The sequence below is a fragment of the Macaca nemestrina genome, chromosome 15 (genome assembly GCF_043159975.1).
Source record: "Macaca nemestrina isolate mMacNem1 chromosome 15, mMacNem.hap1, whole genome shotgun sequence".
Lineage (NCBI taxonomy): Eukaryota > Metazoa > Chordata > Mammalia > Primates > Cercopithecidae > Macaca > Macaca nemestrina.
In genome coordinates, this window is record NC_092139.1 from 101,657,903 (window position 1) to 101,682,173 (window position 24,271).

Consider the following 24,271-nt stretch of genomic DNA (forward strand, 5'->3'; position numbering starts at 1 on the left):
TTTTTGCTTGCATAATTTCTGATGCAAAGTCTCCTGTAATTCTTTTTGTTGTTTTTCCATAAGTAAAGTGTATTTTCCTTGTGTCTTCTATCAAGATTATTCTATTTTCCTTTGGTTTTCTGCAGTTTGAATATGATACATCTAGATATTTTTGTTTTTACTGTTACTGGTATTCTCTGGATCTATGGTTTTATGTTGTCATTAATTATGGAAAGTTCTTAGCCATTATTACTTCAAATATTTTTTCTTCTCTATTCTTTTTTTAGAAATAGTACTCCAATTATGCATATGTTACACCTTTTGATGTTGTCCCACAGTTCTTGAATGCTGTGTTCTGTTTCTATATTTTGTTTTTGTTTTTCCTCTTTGTATTTTATTCTGGGAAGTTTCTATTGACTTATCTTCCAGTCACCTGATTCTTTTGTTGGCTATGTTGAGTCTACTGATGAACCCACTGAAGTCATTCCTTATTTCTGGTACTGTATTTTTTGGTTTTAGCATTAATTTGGTTGATTTTATTTTAGAGTCTCTGCTTATATTACCCGTCTGTTCTCAAACGTTGTCTCCTTTTTCCATTATACTCCATAATATATTTATCATGGTTATTTTAAATTCTGTCAGATCATTCTAACATCATATCTGAATCTGATTCTGATGATTGTTTTATCTCCTCACTGTTTTTTCTTGCTTTTTTGGCATAGCTTGTCATTTTTTTTTGTCGAAGGCCAGCCATATTGAGTGAGGTAACAGGACTGGGGGTAAATAATTTTGCTAGAAGTTGAGCTCTGTTTAATGTTTGCTGTCACTGTACTGCCAGAGGCTTCAAAAATCTCTGCTGTCTCCCTTCTTTAATTGTGACTGAATTTTTCTCTTCAGAGAGAATCTGTGTTGCAGGTCTTTCACCTGTACACCGCTGTCATTTTACTGGAGCCCTGTTAGTATAGTGGTAAGGAATGAGCGAAGAGGAACATTCTACAGCCTTCAAATTAAATCTGTCTTCCAGTGAGCTTGTATCTTAGAGCTGTGATCTTCACAAGTATTTCTCCAGTCGTATAGCTTTTTATTTTTGCCACATCTCCAGTGTTCCTGGATATTTCTTTGAAGCCCTGACTTTGCTAACTTTTTCTTTCTTTCCTTCCTTCCTTCCTTCCTTCCTTCCTTCCTTCCTTCCTTCCTTCCTTCCTTCCTTCCTTCTTTTCTTTTCTTTTCTTTTCTTTTCTTTTCTTTTCTTTTCTTTTCTTTTCTTTTCTTTCTTTCTTTCTTTCTTTCTTTCTTTCTTTCTTTCTTTCTTTCTTTCTCTCTCTTTCTCTTTCTTTCTTCCCTCCCTCCCTCCCTCCCTCCCTCCCTCCCTCCCTCCTTCCCTCCCTCCCTCCCTTCCTTCCTTCCTTCCTTCCTTCCTTCCTTCCTTCCTTCCTTCCTTCCTTCCTTCCTTCCTTCCTTCCTTCTTTCTTTCTTTCTTTCTTTCTCTCTCTTTTTCTCTTTCTTTTTCTTTCTTCCCTCCCTCCCTCCCTCCCTCCCTCCCTCCCTCCCTCCCTTCCTTCCTTCCTTCCTTCCTTCCTTCCTTCCTTCCTTCCTTCCTTCCTTCCTTCCTTCCTTCCTTTCTTGACAGAGTTTCACTCTTTCACCCGCGCTGGAGTGAAGGTGGCACAATCTCAGCTCACTGCAACCTCCACCTCCCGGGTTCCAGTCAGTTCTCCTGCCTCAGCCTCCCGAGTGGCTGGGACTACAGGCATTCACCACCATGCCTGGCTAATTTGTGTATTTTTAGTAGAGATGGGGTTTCACCATGTTGGCCAGGCTGGTCTTGAACTCCTGACCTCAGTTAATCTACCTGCCTCGGCCTCCCAAAGTGCTAAGATTACAGGTGTGAGCCACCCCACCCCAGAGCCTGCTGACTTTGTTTCTTTTCCTCTTAGGTGAGATGCTGAAGAGGACTGGAGTGGGAAGAATTCTTTCCCCTCCAGCTGGATGGCTTTGGAACTTCTCCTGAAGTGAAGCCTTTGTTATGGAAAAGATTAGTCTAGGTGTATTTCTACAGGATTACTCTGCCTCTCCTCCTACCAGAGCCAGAAAGAGGATCTTTCTTGCATCTCGTCAACTTGGGAAGGTTCCTGGAGGTAAAGTTCACAAATGTGGCAGACCTTCTAAGAATGTGGCTCCTAGGAGTTTCTCACTCGTGGTTGTCTACACTCAAGCTCCAGCAATTTGCCAAAACTGCCAATTGAGTCTTCCTACCAGTTTATGATTCCAGAGGTTTCTCCTCTAGGTAAGCAGATCTCATCTGTGTTTCTCTGGACAAGACTGTCTCTCCAGATTTTAGAACAGCAGTTTTTCCCACCTCTTCAGTTCTCTTATGGGTCCAATAACTTTATTCATTTTTAGGTTGTCCAGTTTGTTTCAGAGTGTAAGGGTGGGACAATTTCTAAGCTCTTTATGTGTTTAAGCTGAAACTGGTAGCCCAGTGTTAAACACCTTTGAAGGAGTTTACCTGATTAGGTCAGGCTCTCTCTGGATAAGCTACCTTTGGATAAACCTATTCTCAGGAGAGATGGTTCATTGTAGTCATAGGTACCACTCACACTCGAGAAGAGGTGGTTCTACAAGGTGTGTGCACTGGGAGGCTGCGATGTTGAGAGACTGTCTTTGAATTCTGCCTACCACAGCTTGCTGGAGGAGGTGATACTTGAATTTAATTCTGAAGGATGAATGGAATGAGCTGACCTAAAAGATGGGAAAAGCATGCAAAGCAGAAGGAACAGCATGGGCAAATAAGTAAGAAAGAACACAGCATAGATGCTAGCAAGATCCAGATGCTATGCCCAAAGAGATCCAAGTGTGTCCATGAAATATGTGCAGTTTTTAAACTATATCAATGACACCTCAATACAACTTAAGAAAAAAAAAGATCTGTATGCTGACTTCCTTTGCTTTGGGGTCACATCTTGAGATGAGCAATTTCCTCTAGAGCTCACTTTGAAGAACAGAGAGCTAACCAGCAAGAATTAAATAAAAAGAACTCTTTCCGTTGACCAAGAGAATCTTGGATTATTAATTCTGAATGTCAGCATGGCGGGGTCACCTCTGGTGATGTTCTAGGTAAGTATGTTTTTTGTATTTGTGGTGGTTGGGTTGATGGATGTGGTTATTTCCTTCCAGAAATGTTACCATCTTAACTCTAATGAACTATAGCTTTAATGAACAAGGTCTTTCCACAGAAGTGTTGTGTCTCTTCAATTATGTCTTGTTAAGCAAACCTTTTCCTTTTTTCTTTCCCCAAACAAAAAAGGTAAAAAAAGAAAAAAACAAAAACAAAAACAAAAACCCTACACCTTTTTTTTTTTTTTTTAATCCAGGGGAAAGGAGTTGGAATAATTATAGATTGTTTCCTTCTTGTAATTATATAAATGTCATTCTTTGTGTGGACGGTCCTTTTACTGGACATTTTTAAAATCAAAGATGTTTACATTTCTGCAACACATTTGAAACAAACGAAGCAGCCATCCTGCAGGGAAATGGCATTGACGGTTGCCATGGGAACTGTGTGAAGTCACAGAAAGTAGATTATCTCATAATGCATTACCCAGTGTCAGAAACAGGCAGCCTGACTAGAGAACAAACTACCAATTAACGAGCGAGGAAACAGGGCCAGAGAATTGGAACAAAATACAAGGCTGCCTCCGAAAGGTCATGTTCAAGCTAATTTATTGGTTACTTTGCTCTACCCAAACCAATTATTCTGATTGCTTTCCACCCATATAAATCTACTGTAACCAGTTCAGACTTCTATATGAAGAATATGCAGAAAAGTAGAATTTTATATTTTGGAGAAATTTTCAGTATTCGTTTTTCTTTTTTTTAAAATCCTTTTGCTCACTCAGTGAGATTTTTAAGTTATTATCTTTGTATTTATGAAAACATTTGGGCGGCAGTACGTGTAATTAAAAGTGTGAGTTCTCGACCGGGCGCGGTGGCTCAAGCCTGTAATCCCAGCACTTTGGGAGGCCAAGACGGGCGGATCACGAGGTCAGGAGATCGAGACCATCCTGGCTAACACGGTGAAACCCCGTCTCTATTAAGAAATACAAAAAACTAGCCGGGCGAGGTGGCGGGCGCCTGTAGTCCCAGCTACTCGGGAGGCTGAGGCCGGAGAATGGCGTAAACCCGGGAGGCGGAGCTTGCAGTGAGCTGAGATCCGGCCACTGCACTCCAGCCTGGGTGACAGAGCGAGACTCCGTCTCAAAAAAAAAAAAAAAAAAAAAAAAAAAAAAAAAAAAAAAAAGTGTGAGTTCTAGTATCAAATTGTTTGAGTAAGAATTCCAGCTTTGCCTCTTTTTAGTTTTTTGGTTTTATACAAATAACTATGCCTCTAAGCACTGGTCTCCTTGATTGTAAAGTGGGAATAGTAATACCACCTATCGCTATATCTTGTAGGCTTATCTTGTGGATTAAATGAAACCAGTCCAAACAAAGAGCATAATGCCTGTGTTTTGCAAGAGTTTGATGGTGTTTATCTAAAGAAGGTATCCAGATTTTCTACATTAAATGAAGCCTGTTTTTGCCAAGTCAGGAATTTCGGGGAAAAAAAAAGTTCATCCTGTTAAAAAAGAGAAAGAGAGAGAAAAATATGTGTTGATTACAAAGTCTAACTTCAACTGTCATCAAAATCACCTAGAAAGCTTTATCAAACCATAGGTTTTAGGGGCCCACTCTAGACCTACTGGCGAGAATCTCTTGGTGTGGGGCACAGATACGTGCATTCTAAATAACCTCCCTGAGTAAGTCTGTTTCAATTTAGCCACCTAAGAATCACTTGTCTCCTAAGAGTCATTTGGTTGTGTCCATTGGAATACGTTTTTCTAAATCCTATTTTCTGGGTTTGGTCAGCTCATGCGGGGTGCTGCCTGGGTAATGAAAATTTCAATAGGCCTCTTAGGTGATTCTGATGCAGGTAGTACAAAAAGCATAAAGGATGAAAAAAAAAAGAGTCCAGGTCCTTTTCCCACTCAACCTCACTTTACCACTTGGAAAAAGAGGCTCTCGCGGTGTTCACAGCTGCTTAGGAGTACGGATGGAGTTTTTCACAGGAAGAACAAAGAGGCTAAAACTTCTTTCTTCCATGTAGCAAGCTGTTCTATCTCTTTGGTAACCCGGGCTGCTTCCTTTCCTCTACTTTCCTTGTAAGGCCAAATAGAAACCAGGCTGGCGGCTGGGCGTGGTGGCTTATGCCTATGATCTCAGCACTTTGGGAGGCCGAGGCGGGTAGATCACAAAGTCAAGAGATCGAGACCATCCTGGCCAACATGGTGAAACCCCATCTCTACTAAAAATACAAAAATTAGCTGAGTATGGTGGCACATGCCTATAATCCCAGCTACTTGGGAGGCTGAGGCAAGAGAATCGCTTGAACCCAGGAGGCAGAGGTTGCAGTGAGCCGAGATCACGCCACTGCACTCCAGCCTGGAGGCAGAGCAAGGCTCCATCTCAACAAACAAACAAACAAAGGAACCAGGCTGGGACCACTTGGAAGGAAGCCTTCCGTGCGTGGTTTAGCCACTTCTATTCTCGGTGAGGAAAAAACAGCCCCTTTGGACTTGTTCTTCTTCATTTCCTTTGGTTCCTGGAATTGAGAGAGTCAAGGAAGTGATGTGCTGGCTTAACACCTGGGTCTCAGAAAAACATACATACACACAAACAAGCCTGGATTTGTAGCCCTTGCTGATTCCCATGGTGTAAATACGCCAACCTGTGGCTGCTTTCAAGCTGCCAACCATGAAGTTACTGAATGCAGATGTGGAAAGAGACATGGACAATCTGTTCTCCTGAGCCAATCCAAGTCAGCTCCAGTACATCTCTGGGTCATATCAGATGACTAGGTTGTGGACCCATTAGAAATAAAGCCACAGAGGAATAGGCCACTTGGGTGAGGTCTTCTAGCCTTGGCCTTAAGCCAGAGGGACAGGCATAGGTCTTCCTTAATGATGTGTGACTCAGCTCAGCTTTCCAGGGTAGACAACCACAAAGAAGTGTAAATAAATTTCTTTGCAAATGCTGCCTTCAGTAGGTTGGTAGTTGCTGCTTGGGGTGCTGTGTGGAAGGAAGAGGCCCTCTCTTGGCCTCACAGGATGATTACTAGGATCATTAGTGAGGTTCAAAGTGATTTGAGGTTTGAGTGAAGGCACATGTGTTTGCCATCTGCGATGTGGGGATTCCATTCACTCATTCATTCAGAAAATACTGAGTTTCCGTTAAGTTTCAGGCACTGTTCTAGGTAAAGGGATGAGCAAGATAAAGGTCATGCGGAGGTTTGTGGGATTGGGCCCACCTCTAATTAGTAATAAGAATTTCCCATCTGCATACAGTTTTTATACCTAAATAGGTAGTTTGCCAAGAATCCAAGGGTCTTATTCAAATAGCTTTCCATTAGAAAATGAATGAATCCAGTATTGAGAAAGGCTCTAGGTCAAGACCCATCTCTGGAAGGAGGAAAAGGGAAAGTACAAGTGTATGAGAGGAATAAACGATACCTGTTCTATCAAAGACGATGCCTCCAATGATACTTCATTTTCAGGAAGGAATGAATGAATAGACAAATAGCTTAATATATTTTCAGTTGTGGGCATTTCCTATGCCAAGACAAAAACTCTGTGATCTAGCTAATTCACATGGGGCTTAATACCTAGATGATGGGTTGATAGGTGCAGCACACCACCATGGCACACGTTTACCTATATAACAAACCTGCACATCCTGCGCATGTATCCCGGAACTTAAAATTAAACAAACAAACAAACAAAACTGTGATCTTACACACAGAGATAAGTTGGCTCTGTGGAAAGATGCAAAGATTTTGAAGACTGATAGGAATGGATCTGAATTCCACTTCTGCCACGTTCTTAATTATCCTTCAGCAAATATGTACCGAATGCCTATTTTCTGCCAGGTCCCATGCTAGGTACTGGGAAGCATAGGGGAGTAAGATCCTGCCCTCTCTTTAGGGAGCTCATGGTCCATTTAAGAGCTGTGTGAGAGGTGTAGGGCAAGACAGTCAACCTCACCAACTCCATGTGTAAAATGCATATAATAACTTTTTTTTTTTTTTTTTTTTTTGAGATGGGGTCTCACTCTGTCACCCAGGCTGGAGTTCAGTGGCGCAATCTCGGCTCACTGCAACCTCTGCCTCCCGGGTTCAAGTGATTCTCCTGCCTCAGCTTCCCGAGTAGCTGGGATTACAGACACATGCCACCACGCCCGACTAATTTTTGTGTTTTTTTTGTAGAGATGGGGTTTCGCCTCGTTGGCCAGGCTGGTCTCAAACTCCTGGCCTCAGGCGATCCACCTGCTTTGGCATATAATAACATTTCTGATGTGCAAATGCTGCTTTCTGAGTTCTTCTAATAATACCGTTGAAGGGCATGGGGGATTGAATGAGATAATGTAAAACAACAAAACTAGTGCCTAGAGACACCCAACATACATTGGTTTCTGTGTCCATGTTCCATTCCATGTTTCCTTTATAGCTGTGGGAGGTTAGAGCCACTCATGTGATGTGTTCTCTGCCTGGTCCTCTAATCTGGTCAAAATAAAAATCAAGAGCAGCCTCAGGAGGGAAATAATTCACAAAAATGTACCATGAGGTTGGAGGAGTTGGCCTGATGACTGCAGACTCTTTCTCATCTGATTCGCTTCATCTGGCTCTAAGTCCACCTTACCTTGGCAACCATAAATGTTATCCTAAAAATCCACTCACATTTCAGTTGTTGAAGACTTGAAATAGTTTCTTCACAGAGAAGATGTTTTTATTGGGTTGAGGGCAAACCACAATGACACATGAAGTTGACATGCAATTTCACCTAATTTATAAGTTCTAGAGGTTCCCTGAACCCCAGGCTTCCATGAATGTTGAGTTCTCACGGGACACTAGGCTGAGATTCAAGAACCTGGCCCTGGGTAGCATGAGTGGAAGCTCTCTCTGCAATAGCCAGAGATGGTAGTGCTGATCAACTCATTATCAATATAAAATGATAATGAGTAATGTTAATATATTAGAGATAGTCTCCATATAAGCTTCAAATGTTTTGCTATCTTTCCCTCTTGCTCTCTCTCTTTTTTTTTTTTTTTTTTGAGATGGAGTCTTGCTCTGTTGCCCAGGCTGGAGTGCAGTGGTGCCATCTCCACTCATTGCAACCTCTGCCTCCCAGGTTCAAGCATTCTCCTGCCTCAGCCTCCAGAGTAGCTGGGACTGCAGGCATGGACCACCACGCCCAGCTAATTTTTTTAAATTTTTAGTAGAGACAGGATTTCACCATGTTGACCAGGCTGGTCTCAAACTGCTGACCTTGTGATCTGCCTCCCTTGGCCTCCCAAAGTGCTGGGATTACAGGCTTGAGCCACCATGCCCAGCCTTGCTGTCTCTTTTTAAAAGCAAATTCTTCTCTTCTCCCTTCCTTGCCAAGTCATCCATCGGCTGGTTGGATCCTGGAGAAGTGGAGTAGTTTTGAGAAGACAGTGGGGACAGGGAAAAAAGGGAATGGAAAGGATGGGAAAGGGGCAAGTGAAAGGGGGAGTAGGATGGGGAAGACTTGAATTATTAAACATTAAGGAAGGCATTTGTATTGATTTTCATCTTGTCCATAGAAAGGTAGCAAATGTAGTGGGTGATGGAATTTAGTTTTTCCTCTCTTCCTTGTAATACCACATGTGAAAGTGTAAATTCTAGGGTCACTTGGTGCCCGCCTAGTGGAACCAGTAGATTTCCAGCTGGCTGTGTGTATGCATGCATTTAGATGCTCTGAGCATGTGATTCAGGGAAGACTGATGTCTCTACACTCTAAAGCCTTTATTTATTTACTTGCATATGACATATTTAATTCCAAGGTGCTCAAGGCATTTTGCAAACGTTAAATTAACTGTTAATCTTCTCTGTGTCTCTATACAGCAGTGGAAAAGTCTTTTATTATAAAACATTGTGGACTAAATCTGAAAAATAGACTTAACAGGAATAAGGATAATTAAGAGGGACAAAAAGAGAAAGACGCAATAGGAAAAGGAGACCCGAATGAAAAGAAAAAGCCTTCTGTGGCTCCCCGCCAGGGACAGAAACCTCTGAGAGATTTTCTCTTCAGCTTGGGGCCAAGCCAGATGTCCAGCGTTCCAGGTGATGACTCTGTATGTGTGTTTCTAGGTTTACCTGGTAGCTACATAACCTGGAGTAAGGCTCGTCCCCATGTGAACACTGAATTTCCATAGCTTTAAAGTGGGGATTACAACAGCATCTACCCCATATTGTAAAGAACACACAGTAGGGTCGCAGTATGTGTTACCTGAATTATCATCCTCCTCCTCCTCATCATCATCATCCATAAACATCAAGCAAATTTCTATCTTGATCACTGTTGGTAAAGGGATTGTTCTGCCCCAGCCAAAATTGAGTCTGAAAACTCCCGATGGTAGATATCACAGAAATGTCTCCAATTTGCCACACCTCCCTATATCAATACCCTTAACAGTGTCACTTTTCAGTTCCTCCTGCGGGGTGGATTCTGCTTACTTATCTCTTCAAGATGGATTTTGCGACTTGCTTTGGCCGTGAGAATACAAAAGAAGTAACGTTGTTCCAGTTCTGAGTCTAGACCTTAGGTGGCCTTGCATGCTTTGATTTGTTCTGGAAAGTTGTCCTGCCATCATGAGAACAAATCCAGGCTAGTCTCCTGATGATGAGAGAGGCGTGGTCCAGGAGTCCTCAGCACCCCAGCTGACAGTCATCCTAGACTGCTCAATCCTCAGCCACCTGCAAGATGACTGCAGACACAGGAGTGAGGAGGTTGATACAGGCTGTGCCCGGCCCAGACTAGCAGGACCACCCGTCTTACCTATAAATCCATGAGCAATAAAAAATGATGGCTGTCTTGGCCTGGCGCGGTGGCTCACGCCCGTAATCCCAGCACTTTGGGAGGCCGAGATGGGCGGATCACGAGGTCAGGAGATCGAGACCATCCTGGCTAACACAGTGAAACCCAGTCTCTACTAAAAAAACACAAAAATTAGCCGGGCGCGGTAGTGGGCGCCTGTAGTCCTAGCTACACGGGAGGCTGAGGCAGGAGAATGGCTTGAACCTGGGAGGCGTAGCTTGCAGTGAGTGGAGATCGCTCCACTGCACTCCAGCCTGGGCGACAGAGCCAGACTCTGTCTCAAAAAAAAAAAAAAAAAAAAAAAAATGATGGCTGTCTTAAACTGAGAAGTTTTGAGAGTGGTTTTTTATGTAGCAATACCTAACTGCTACCACCCTCTTTTCAGATTTACTTTTTATTTATTTACTTATTTGAGATGGGATCTTGCTAAGTTGCCATAGGGAGGGTTGGTGGGAAGGTTGGTGGGAGCCACATAAAGAAATTCCTCCAGTATCTCTAGAATTGTTACTGCTGTGGTCTGAATGTGTTTTCCAAAATTCATTTGCTGGAATTTGATTGCCAATGTGATAGTATTAAAAGGTGGGGCCTTTAGGACATGATAAAGTCATGAAGGCAGGCCCTCATGGATGCAGTTATTGTCTTATAAAAGGGCTTGAAGGGGCTGGCCCATTCATTTTCCCCCTTCCGTCTTCTGCCATGTGAGGACACAGCAAGATAAATGGCCCAGGCTCAGGTATTTTGTTATAGCAGCGTGAACAGACTGAGACAGATACCTAACTGTCTTAGTTCACTCAGGCTGCTGTAGCTAAATGCTATAGACTGGGTGGCTTGTAAACAACAGAAATTTATTTCTCACAGCTCGAGAGGCCTGGAAATCTAGAGCATATTTTGTGACTAGTGAGGGCCCTCTTACTGGATCATAGATGGCCTTCCTCTTGCTGTATCCCCACATGGTGAAAGGGGCAAGCGAGCTCTCTGGAGTCTTTTTTTTATAGGGGCACTAATCCCACTCATGAGGGCTCCACCCTCATACTATAATCACCTACCAAAATCCCCACCTCCTAATACCACCACGTTGGGGCTTAGGTTTCGGTGTATGAAACCTAATATGGGATGGGGGCACAGATATTTCATCCATATCATGATCTCTCCATCCAGTTTCTCAATCTTCCCTCTGATCTCCTCCTTCTAGTCTTGCCTACCCACTTCCTCATCTCCCACTCTCCAATCCATTCTTCTGTCAGAACAACTTTTTTTCTGAAATGCAAATCTTGTTCTGTTGCTCTCCTACTTCAAATCCATTGTGGACTTTCCATTGCCCTCAGAACAAAGCTAGACCTATAGCATGGGATACAGCACTCTCCATGGTAATCTCTCCCCTGTCTCCCACCTGTTATGTACCTGCCTGTGCCTCCCACTTGTTGCCTACGATCTAGCTGTGGCTTTTGGAATCTCTGAGGAGCCCAGGCACAGGTTTATCCTTTCTCTTCTGGGTTTTGAACACATTGAGAGAAATAACCCAAAGGAATCAGAATACCAAGATATCACTTCTCGTAGTGATAAGAGCTAAGTTAGATGACACAGCTTGTGTGAGTAGCATGGACCCACTAGCTGAATTCCTTGAACTGGGCAAGTTACCCATCCAGCCAAAGGCAGTGCAGGCTCAGGGAATCTTCAACCAGTAAATATTAAATGCATGACGTGAATATGCATAGAACTCCCACTCTTTGCATGTAATTTGCTCCCAAGAAAATAAGGGAGATCTATCTTATTCTTTCCAAATTTACCAATCAGATAAGTCAGTCCATCTCCCCTGGGATGGAGTGAGTAAAGGATGAAGAAAGGCCATCTGAAAGACTGCAGGAGAAGAGATGATGTATCTCCCTATCAGTATTGAACACTCATGGTCCTCTGAACACACTCTGCCACTTCTCTCATATCACTGTGTTTGAAAATGCTGGTGCTTCTGCCTGGAACACTCTCATCTGCCCACTCCTTGTCTATCCCCATTTGTTTAACCCACTTCTACTTAGTCTTCAGAACACTCTCCTGAAAATTAAGTGAGAACTATTAGTTGACCCTCTAGGAAGTGTCTGGAAATTAAGAGTCCTTTAATAATTTCTTATTGAACACATGGAAGTGGTGTTTGACTTTGACCTTGATCGAAGGGTAAGATCTGGACAAGTAAGCTTGGATAGTAGAGGAGAGGTTTGAATAATTTTTTTAGGCAGAGAGGATCTCTTGAGCAAATTCAGAGATGAGAAACACATACTGTGTGTAGGTTGGTTTGGCTAAAGCACCGACCATACAAAGAGAAGTTTGTTACATTAACTTCGAAAAGTTGGTTCAAGCTAGATTGTGAAGGGTCTTGAACGTCAGCCTAAATATTTTGGTAGGCAGTAAAGAGCCATTAAAGAATTCGAGCAGATTAGTGCAATCAATAATGCATTCCTGACATTTAGGCCGAAAGTGTCTAGTTTTGCCAATTGGCAAGTTTTTCACCTGTTGAGATGAGTTTTAGCTATGTCCCTATGTGATTTTTCGCAGCACTGCACCTTGGCTTGCTAATAATTTATTTCAAATCACTTTCACTTAAAAAGAAGTAGAGAGGGTAGTAGAGAAATAAAATGCCTGAGAAATTCCTGTAATTCAAAATAGACAAGGTTTTCCTCCTCCTCCTCCTCCTCCTCTTCCTCTTCCTCTTCTTCTTTCTCTCTTCTTTCTCCTCCTCCTCCTCCTCCTCCTCCTCCTCCTCCTCCTCCTCTTCTTCTTCTTCTTCTTCTTCTTCTTCTTCTTCTTCTTCTTCTTCTTCTTCTTCTTCTTCTTCTTCTTCTTCTTCTTCTTCTTCTTCTTCTTTCTCTCTTTCTCTCTCTCCTTTCTCTTTCTTTCTTTCCTTCCCTTCTTTGTAGGTGTCCTGTGGAAAAGAGTACCACACTTATCTTTTATTTGGTGATGAACAAATGTAAATCCCCAATGTTGGTGAAGGAAAGTTAAGAGAAGTTTGTTTGTACTCTCCTGGTTTACACTGTAAGCTACCATGTGGGAGGTCCAGATAGAAAAGTTTCTCCAATTTACTGTTGGTTGGTTGGCAGCAGCTGCGAGAGCTTGGGAATTGACTTCCTCAACCATGCTCAACTCATAGCTGCACTTCAGGTTGTTATAAAATGAACTCAGGGTCATCATGGGCTCCGAAGACCACACCAGCCCTTCGATGTTATTAGATTAGTGATGCGGGCAGCTCTATGGAAGTCAAGAGGGAGAACGCAATGAAATAAGACTTGGCAGGAGACCCAATGTGATAGATTAATTGCATTAATGGTTCGAATTCCTTTCTCCTCCCTATATCCACACGGCAACCATGGAACTTTGTAGCACCTTCCCACTCTGAATCTGATGCTGGGTTTAGCCATGTTACATGCTTTGACCACTGGGATGTTAGCTAATGTGACTCAGGCTGAAATTTAAAAAATGTTTAGGTGATTGGAACTGCGTTTGCACCTTGGCTATCACCATAAGAACATTCTCGGGCTCGCCTGTGGGAAGATGAGAGAAATATGGTTGCCCAGTTACTCCAGCCAGAACTATCCTAGAGTAGCTGACAAGTAGGCAACTCTCACATATGTGGGCAAGTCCACACAGCTGACTCCAGACGGAGTCAGAAGAGCTGCCCTCCTGAACACGACAGATGTGCAAATGGTAAATGCTATTATTGTCTGCAACTGAGGTTTTGTGGTTGTGTGTTACATGGCATTATTGTGACAACAGATAACTGATACAGCCAATGACTATAATTGGTGTGGGAAAGGGACATTTGCAGAGTCAGGCAAACACCTGGGAGTTTCATGCCCCATGGCTGTGGCACTCACACCTGAATGAGTCTCCTTGCTTCCCTTCTTGTCTTATTAAAGCAGGTGCTATTTTCCTTTTTCCCTAAAGTTTTAATTTTTAAAGTTGAAGTTATACCTTTATCAAAGTTGAGAGAGAGAGTATAGCATGGTGTATATTCTTGGGTTCACGAATAGCATTTGCAGGATCTATAAACTAGGATGGGAAAATACTGCATTTTTCTTTTCACTAATGTCTTCCCACAATTTACTCTTGAATACAGGCAGCTGAATAATACATGGTTGTGTTAGCAGTACCTGAGAGACTTTGTCAAGAATAGAAACTGATATTTTTATACTCCATTAGTGTTATTGCTCATGGCTACTTTGGAATTGTGGTAGATATTAGACCCATCACTGAAACGTGCTGTTAATGTGGTAACAAGGTAGCGCATATATTGTCATGTTGCATTTTAAAATATTTTGATAACTCTATCGAGATACAATTAGACTCTACCGGAATTCTATGGGCTTTTAATATTTTCAACATCTGACACAAAGGAGATCCTGGGCTTCACCAGAATGCCAAGGGGTAAAGGCTTAGAAAATGTTAAGAACCCTTGGTAGAGTGTTTGAGAGTGGTCACACTAGATCCAGTCTGCTGGATTATACTCCAGCTCTGCTGCTTACAAGCCCTGTAATCATACAGTAATTACTTAACCCCTCTGAGCCTCAGTTGTCTCATCTGTCAAGTAGAAATAATAACAGGGAAAAACTTGTAGAATTGCTGCGAAACTAAATGAGGATAATGTGTGCAGACTGCTTAATACAGCACATGGCTCAACATAAGTGTGCCTTATCTTTCATATCTTTAGCTCTAGTAAAATATTATTCTTCATGCGTATTGTTTAAAGGTTAAATCGTTGTACAAGCTTTCTTGCATAATATGCCAGTTCTCTGCCCCTTTTGTCTAGCCTTCCTTTCCCCAGAAACCATACTTGTAAGTTTTTAATGGACAATTTTGATATTTACTTTTCTGTATCTAAAGGATTAGATTGTCTTGCTACTTGTTGATTTTTCAGTTTTAGACATTAAGAATTGGTTCCACCAGACATGCATTTATTTATTTATTTATTTATTTATTTATTTATTTATTTTTGAGACAGAGTTCCACTCTGTCGCTCATGCTTTAGTGCAATGCTGTAATCATGGTTCACTGCAGCCTCAAACTTCTGGGGTCCAGCAATCTTCCTGCCTCAGTCTTCTGAGTGCCTGGGGCTACAGGCACATGCCAGCAGGCCTGGCATATTTATTTATTGATTGTAGAGACAGAGTCTTGTTCTGTTACCTAGGCTGGTTTTGAACTCTCAGGTTCAAGTGATCCTCTCACCTCAGCCTCCCATAGTGCTGGGATTATAGGCGTGAACCATTGAGCCTGGCCAAGATGTGCATATCCTTGCCATACTGTCATCCTCCTAATCAACACCATGATTTTGATTAGATCAATATTGTTTGTTTATATTATCATGACTGTGTAAATGCTATTCACAGTTGAGCAATGTAGTACATTACGATTACTTTTCCTTTCCTGTAAACTTGGTTTTCCCTGGAGCTATTGATTGTCTTGTCTTTTAAATTTCTATGTTCTTATTAGTAATTGAATCTAGTCTTTTCCGTTTGTCTAAATCTCTTCTCAAGATGTAAAGATGTTTTGGTTGTTTTCTACCTATTTAATATTTGTGAGTAATATACACTGAGCCTCTAGGTCTGTTCCACCGTGGATTACTAGCCCTTTTATTCTTAGAGCACAGATCTCATCTTGTAATATTCCTTATCAGTCATTCTGGGGATTCTTTTCACCTCTTTCCTGGAGACTATCTCTTATTTCTAATATCCGGTATCTTCCCTGTGGGTTACTCTTTCTACTTTGTGGTTCATGTTTGCTAGTAGTTTCTTGAGAAAGGAGTCATAGAACTTCAAAAAAGGATTTGCATGTCTGAACAATAATAAATAACATATCTTGATTGGTATGTTAGCTAGGTATAGAATTCTAGCTTGAAAATACATTTTCTAATGAGTTTTAAAGACATTCTGCCCCCCTCAAAGTACCACTTCCTTCTAGTATCTGGTGTTGCTATTAAGAAGCCTGAAGACTTTTTTTTTTTTTTTTTTTTTTTTGAGATGGAGTCTTGCTCTTGTCGCCTAGGCTGGAGTGCAGTGGTGTGATCTTGGCTCCCTGCAATCTCTGCCTCCCAGGTTCAAGCAATTCTCTGCTTCAGCCTCCTGAGTAGCTAGTATTACAGGTGCCCACCACCATGCCGGCTAATTGTTTCTGTGTTTTTATTAGAGACAGAGTTTCACCATCTTGGCCAGGCTGGTCTTGAACTCCTGACCTCATGATCAACCCACCTCAGCCTCCCAAAGTGCTGGGATTACAGAGGTGAGCCACTGCACCTGGCCTGAAGACTTTTTGATCATTTGTCTTTCATATGTGTTATTTTTGCCCATTCTGTTTTGAGAACTTAAAGGATCTCTGTCTCTGGTGTTCTAAAATTTCATGATTATGTCATTTAATTTGGGTTTATTTTGATCCATTTGTGCTGGGCATTCAATAAATTTTCAAATCTGAAAAATTATGCTATTTCTATATATTCTTGAATTATTTTAGATGCCTCTCTTTAATTTTTTTTTGTTCTCCTTTTCCAGGACTTTTAATAGATTACATGTCATCACCATGTAATATGTACATATGGGAGTATAATTTTGACTTTGTCACATGACTTCGATGACCTTGGCAATTAAAATTTTTTTTGTTTTATAAATTTAAGGTGTACAACATGATGTTTTGATATACATATGTATAGTGAAATAATTGCTATAGGTGAGCAATTTAACATATCCATTATCTCACATAGTTACCTTATTTTTTGGTGGTTATGCCACCTAAATTCTACTCTTTTAGTGCAGTCCTCATGCAATACTGTAGAGCTTTGTTTTACTCATTCTACATAACTGCAACTTTTTACTTTTAGACCTGCAACTCCCTATCTCCTCCACCCCTAGCTGCCTTTGATAATCACCATCTACCCTTTTTTTTCTGTGTATTTGAGAGTTTCTTCCTTTAAAAAAAAATCACATATAAGAGATATTATACAGTATTTTTCTTTCTGTGTCTGGCTTATTTCACTTAACATAATCTCTTCCAGTTTCATCCACGTTGTCCCAAATGGTAGAATATCCTTCTTTTAAAGCTGAATTATATTCCATTGTATACATATACACCTCAGTGTTTTCATCCATAAGAACATTTCAGTTGTTTCCATATCTTGGCTATTGTGAATAATACTGCAGTGAAGATGGGAGTGCAGATATCTCTTTGGTATGTTGATTTCATTATCTTGGATATATACTCTTAAGAGGCATTGCTGGCTCGTATGGTAGTTCTTTTCTTTTCTCTCTTTTCTTTTCTTTTTTTCCCCTTCCTCCCTCCCTTCCTCCCTCCCTCCCTCCCTCCCTTCCTTCCTTCCTTTTCTTTTCTTTTCTTTTCTTTCCTTCCCTTCGATCTCCCCTCCCCTCCCTTCCCGTCTCCCCTCCCCTCCCTTCCCGTCTCCCCTCCCCTCCCCTCCCCTCCCCTCCCCTCCCCTCCCCTCTCCTCTCCTCTCCTCTCCTCTCCTCTCCTCTCCTCTCCTCTCCTCTCCTCTCCTCTCCTCTCCTCTCCTCTCCTCTCCTCTCCTTTCCTTTCCTTTCCTTTCTTTTCCTTTCCTTTCTGATGGAGTCTTGCTCTGTCACCCAGGCTGAAATGCAGCGGCACAATCTCAGCTCACTGCAACCTGTGTCCACCGAGTTCAAGTGATTCTCCTGCCTCAGCCTCCAGAGTAGCTGGGTCTGCAGGTGTACACCACCGCACCTGACTACTTTTGTATTTTTGTAGAGACAGGGTTTCACCATGTTGGCCAGGCTGGTCTTGAACTCCTGACCTCAGGTGATCTGCCCTCCTTGGCCTCCAAAAGTGCTGGGATTACAGGCGTTAGTCAGTGTGCCTGGCCGGTAGTTCTAGTTTTAATATTTAAGAGATGATCCACATTATTTTCCATAATGGTGGTACCAGTTTACATTCTTAACCGATAGTGTACAAAAATTCCCTTTTTTATTTTCTACATATAGGATCATGTCAACTACACTCTTACTCACTTATCTCTTGTCTTTTATATAATAAGTTTGAATAGGGGTAAGGTAATATCTCAGTTTGGTTTTCATTTGCATTTCTCTGATTATTAGGGATGTTGAGCATTTTCTTATATTTTGGCTACTTTTATATATTTTCTGGAGAAATGTCTATTCAGGTTCTTTGCCCATTTTTAATGTTATTTGTTTTCTCGTTGTTTAGTTTTATTTTGTTTGCTATTGAATTGTGTGAGTTCCTCATATATTTGAGAAATTAACCCTTTATCAGAAACATGGTTTACAGATACTTTCTCCCAATTCATAAGCTGCCTTTTCATTTTGTTGATTGCTTCTTTCATTGTACAGAAGCTTTTTAGTTTGTTGTAGTCTCATCTGTTTATCTTTTGCTTTTGTTGCCTGTACTTTTTGTGTCCTATCCAATTAATCATTGCTAAGACCAATGTCAAGGAGATTCCTCCCTGTGCTGTTTTCTAGGAATTTTATAATATTAGGTCCTATGTTGAGGTCTTTAATCCATTGTGAGTTGATTGTTGTATATGATTTAAGATAAGGGTCCAAATTTATTCTTTTATTTGTGGATATCCAGTTTCCCTAAAACTACTTATTAAAGAGACTTTATTTTCCTCATTGTGTGTTCTTGGCATCTTTGTCTAAAATCAATTCACCATAAATTTATGGATTTATTTTTGGACTCATTATTCTTTTCCATTAGTCTATGTGTCAGTTTTTATGCTAGTATCATACTGTTTTGATTATGATAATTTTGTAATATAATTTGAAATCAGGTAGTGTGATGCCTCCAATTTTGATTTTCTTTCTCAGAACTCCTTTGGCTATTCAGGATCTTTTGTGATTCCTTAACATCTTAGAATTTTTTTCTATTTCTATGAAAAATGCCACTGGAATTTTGATAGGGACTGGGTTGAATCTGTAATCAGTTTGGAATTTTAAACATTTTTAACAATATTGATTCTTCCAATCCATGAACAGGGGTTATCTTTTCATTTATTTGTGTCTTATTCAATTTCTTTCATCAATATCTTAGTTAAGTAGTGTACAGATCTTTCAGCTCCTTCACTGAATTTATTACTAAGTATTTCATTTTTTGATGCTACCATAAATGGGATTAAAATTTTTTTTTTCCAGATAGGACATTGATGTACAGAAGTGCAACTGATTTTTGTATGTTGATTTTTTATCCTGCAACTTTAGCGAATTTGTTTATTAGTTCTAACAGTTGTATGTGTGTTGTGTGTGTATGTGTGTAGTCTTTAGGGTTTTTCTACATATAAGATCATGTCATCTGCAAATATGGGTAGTTTTACCTCTTCCTTTCTGATTCTGATGTCTTTCTTTTTTTTGTTGGACTGCCCTTGTTAGTAATTCCAGGACTGTGTAGAATAAAAACAGAGAGACTGGGCATCCTTGTCTTTGCACCAGATCTTAGAGGAAGAGTTTTAATTTCTCCCATTGATTTTGATGTTAGCTGTAGGCTTCTCATAATAACTTTTATTATGTTGAGAAAATTTCCTTCTATACCTAATTTATTAAGAGTTGTTATCATGGAAAGGATGTGGAACTCTGTCAAGTGTTTCTATGCATCTATTTAAATGATCATGTGTTTTTAAATTTTTTATTTGGTTAATGTGGTGTATCACATTAATTGATTTGTGTATGTTGAATTAAACTTGCATTCCAGGGATAAAACCCACTTGGTCATGGTGTATAGTCTTTTTGATGTGTTGTTAATTTTGGTTGCTAGTATTTTATGGAGGATTTTTGCATGTATGTTCATTACAGATATTGGCCTACAGTTTTCTTTTATTGTAGTATCTTTGTCTGGCTTTGGTATCAGTTTGGAAGTATTCTCTCTAGTTCTATTTTTGGAATAGTTTAAGAAGAATTCATATCAATTCTTCTTTAAATGTTTGGTAGAACTCAGCTGTGAAATGCTCTGGTCTGACCTTTTTATTGTTGGAAGGTTTTAAATTGCTACTTCAATTTTTCATTTGTTATTAATCTGTTCAGGCTTTTTATTTCTTCTTATTCAGTCTTGGTAAGTTGTATGTTTCTAGGAATTTATTTCCTCTAGGTTATCCAATATTTGGCATATAGTTGTTCATAATAGTCTCTTATTATCCTTTTTGTTTTTGATGTGTCTGTTGTAATATCTCCACTTTCATTTCCGATTTTATTTTTTGAATCATTTCTCTTTTTTTCTTAGTTAATCCATCTCAGAGCTTGTTGATTTTGTTTAATTTGTTTAAAAAACACCTCTTAATTTTGTTGATTTTTTTGCTATACTTTTTCTATTCTCTAGTTGATTTATTTCTGCTTTGATCTTTTTCATTTCATTTATTCTGCTAACTTTGGGTTTATTTTGTTCTTTTTCTAGTTCCTTGAGATATAATTTCAGATTGTCGAGATTTTTCTTTTTTTTTTTTTCCATAATGTTACCATCTATTACCCGAAACTTTTCTCTTAGAACTTCTTTTGCTGCTTCTCAGAGGTTTTCTTATGTTGTGTTTCCATTTTAATTTGTCTCAAGATATTCTTAAATTTTCCTTTAAATTTCTTCATTGACTTGTTGGTTATTAAAGATCTTCCTTTATTTTACCCTCTCCAGAGAAACAAACCTTTTGTCTTTTTCAAAGTGGAGACCAGTTACTCAACTTTGTGTCAAGAGAAAGGTGATCTGCATATCTGTAAACTTAAGACAATTTTTAACAATCTTTCTTACTTTTATATTCTTTTCTCCTGCTTGTAAATTATCTAATGGCACCAGTTTCTGAGCTTTCTGAGTATTCTGTTATCTAAGTCGAGTTGTTTGCAGTTTTCCATACTTCCAACAGAAGAATCTGCTAAGTCATTTACCACTTGTTCATGTGACTTCCAAATTTGAGAATTTTGTTGTGCCTTTGTTTTCATTATTTTGGGTGTATGCCTTAAAACTTAAAGAACTTCTGCACAGCAAAAGAAACTATCATCAGAGTGAACAGGCAACCTACAGAATGGGAAAACATTTTTTCAATCTATCCATCTGACAAAGGGCTAATATCCAGAATCGACAAAGGGCTAATATCCAGAGTCTACAAAGAGCTTAAACTGACTTACAAGAAAAAAACGAACCACCCCATCAAAAAGTGGGCAAAGGATATGAACAGACATTTCTCAAAAGAAGACATTTGTGCGGCCAACAAACATGAAAAAAACTCATCATCGCTGGACGTTAGAGAAATGCAAATCAAAACCACAATGAGATACCATCTCATACCAGTTAGAATGGAGATCATTAAAAATCAGGAAATATGTTAATTATATTTTAATAGAGTTACACAAGGGAGAGAAAATAATTGTGTGTGTGTGCATCTCTGTCTTTCTGTTCATGGGTGTAACCCATTGTGATTACCCAGTTTTTATAATCTTCACATTGGCATCAGAATGATCTTTTAAAAATGTGACCCAAAAGATTACGTCCCCTAGATGAAAATCTCAACTGGCTTCTTTTAACACTTAGAATTAATGCACATTCCTTGTCATGACACTGCATGTTCTGGTGCCTTTCTACTTTTCTAACTTATTTTCATACCTTATTTAATACTCACTGTATTTTGGTCATGCTGGTCCTCTTTCTCTTCATCAAAGATGTTAAAATTAATTCAACCTTTGGGACCGTTGTCCCTGCTGTCTACCCTGTCTGAAATGGTCTTTCCTGGATCTTCTGATCACTAGTTCCTTGGTTTCATTTAGATCTCAGTTCAAATTGATCTTTTACACAGAAGCCTTCCTTCCCACTCAAAACATGCCTGGGGTAGAGGCTTTTGCTAATTACGTGTTAGCTAGTGTGTAAGTGAAGGAAACTCTTTTAATGACCCCCTCCTTCTTGAAATGTTCCTGCCTCATAGAGCAGCATCCAACAGCCTAGAACCTGGAAGAGAGCCAGAGGGAGGAGGTGAAGGTGAAGAGTGTAAATTCTGTGCTTTAAGAAGTTACTTCCACATGGAGGATTCTATGCTTTGTGCCTATCCTCCATGGTGGGCTTCTATATAGCATTGTCTACCTCGGCTGCTTTCCTGTGGCTTATCGCCAGACCAGGAATAAGCTTGCTGTCATAGCTGGAGAGGGGCAAGTACTTAAAACTAAGTCAGACCTGAAAAAAAACTGAAGTTTTGCACCTTAGGTTTTTCCTTTATTATATCTGTTTTTTTTTTTTTTTTTTTGGCTTAGTAGTAGTCTCTGAATATTTTTGCTTATTAAATCTAAAAATAATTGTGGACAATAATATGTCCCCTCAAAAGGTTTTGAATTGACACCTACAATTTGTATCTTAAGTTTAAATAGTTACCAAGGAAGTAATTTTCAGTGAATTATAAATAGTAACGTTTTAAAATAAAACTGTCGCATTGTGCTTAAATGTATCCATAAGCAATTAGAAACTTACCATCATATAGTAAAAATATACAAGAGTAATTTATTTTTGGATAACAGGATATTTTGCATTCTTAGGTGAATATCGTTAGGCATGGGTCAAAGTATTGATTTCTAACACTAAGCTTTGCCCTTATCAGAAATGTTTACAGGACAGGCAAATCAAGGCAGTCCTGTGGAGCCCCATGATTTAGTGTGGCTTCCCGCACTCCAGTATTTCAACCAGACCCATTAGTGCCTGGTAAGTTTTCATATCTCTAGGCAAGACACCATGGTAAAATTCAAGATGAATAAAGGGCATGTCTTTCTTTTAAAGTGAAAGAAGATGATTGAAAGAGAACATGGAAGCAGAGAGCCTCTGCAGGAGCCTGTTCAGGCGTATCAGTTTTAGGAAAGAATACATTTGGAAGCTGACTATCAGGACATTGATTTCTTGAAAACTATGCCTGTCCAAACGTTTCTTGAAAAGACTTCATCCCCAGGGGCATGTGCACCCACCTTTGAAGGCCACATATTTACCTGAAAGTGCTCTCTCCTGGGATTCTTCCCATCTCTGGCTATGTCTTTCATCCTCATTCTGGCATTCTGGTCATATGCCTTGTTCCTAAAAGCTGGCATGCTTCACAGGCTCTGTCCATGGTAGACATCTCTTCTCGGTACATAATTTCCTTTGATAAACTCATCCATACCCTATATTTGCTGATCAATCTCAAGTCTGTATCTTCAGACCAGACCTCTCTTCTGAGCTCTGGATCCATGTAGCCAAATTTAAGATGACTTTCCACTCTGTGACTCCACACGCCACTGCCGTTCTGACCAGTATCACCCTCCTCTCCTTCCGTCATGTATAATCCTCCACCAATATCCAACCACTTATAGTTTCCTTAGGGAATCATGCTTTCCTGCATCACTGTCTTTTTGCACATGCTTTCCTAGAACAGCCACACACGTGAGTCAGCCTGTCCACCTCATCCCTCAAGTACCAGCCTAACCATTACCTAATTGATGATGCTTACCCTGCTGTCCCAGGCAGGATCTTTCTCTTATGTTCTCACTATACTCTGTCCTATATACACAATTAAGACAGTTGTCTTTTTGTTTTGTAGTTGCTTATTTGCTTGATCTAATTTGCATTCATTCATTTGACACACATTATTGAATTTCTAATATGTAATTGGTAATCTGTTAAGTCTTGAGAGAAGAAAGACAAAGAGAGCACTCACTTCAAGAGGCTTATGTCTCTTGAATACCCCCCTCATCTATTCACTTCTTCTCTCATTCTGTTCTGCATTCCTCCCAGCAACTGGACAGGAGTCACTGTATTAAAAGAGGCTTAGTAAACAGAGAAGCTCTGCAAGTAAATGAATAGATCTAACCTTGGTGCTTTGGACCTTGTGAAGATGCTTTGAGATTTCAGCTGTAGGTATCAGGAGGGTATATGCTGATACTAGGTACCCTCGAAGGATTTATGGCCTCACTCAGAGTAGTGAGAAGGGTGGTTCATATATTTGTGTGTGTATTTGATTATAAATTATATGCTCTATATTGTCCCCTAACTTCTGAGAATAAAGAATATTTCCTATTTTTAAATGACGTAAGAAGTCGGTTTTTCTCCCTGACAATTTGTGTTCTTTACTGGTTATAGCCTGCTTCCTCCCTACTACCTAGCAGCTTCTGTCTCTGTCTCTATCTCTCTGTCTGTCTCTGTCTCTCGTGCCCTCACCCTCTATTCACTTCTTCTCTCACTTGGTTCTTCATTCCTCCCAGTGACTGGACAAAAGTCACTGCATTAAAAGAAAGGAAGGAAGACACTTCCAAGGCATTAATTTTTCAGAACCATGGACAGAGGGGTTCCTCAACTGTTTTGCTCGTGGTGTTCTTACTTGCTGGGTTTGAGCCCAGTCTGGAGATGGGGAGAACGGTGGG

At 40.2% G+C, this 24,271-nt stretch overlaps 1 long non-coding RNA gene across 7 annotated transcripts in view; it reads left to right on the forward strand.

The window, feature by feature from the left end:
• The first annotated feature begins 3,596 nt into the window (after nucleotides 1-3,596).
• LOC105493990 (uncharacterized) overlaps nucleotides 3,597-24,271 on the forward strand; it is a 155,125-nt gene continuing 134,450 nt past the window's right edge. For 4 of the 7 annotated variants that reach the window (XR_011614103.1, XR_011614107.1, XR_003020974.2 and 1 more), the window contains exons 1-2: nucleotides 3,597-3,684; nucleotides 8,936-9,154. This is a non-coding gene — a long non-coding RNA (uncharacterized lncRNA). The remainder of the gene's footprint in view (nucleotides 3,685-8,935; nucleotides 9,155-24,271) is intronic. The other 3 variants (XR_011614104.1, XR_011614106.1, XR_011614105.1) reach the window with 1 other exon arrangement.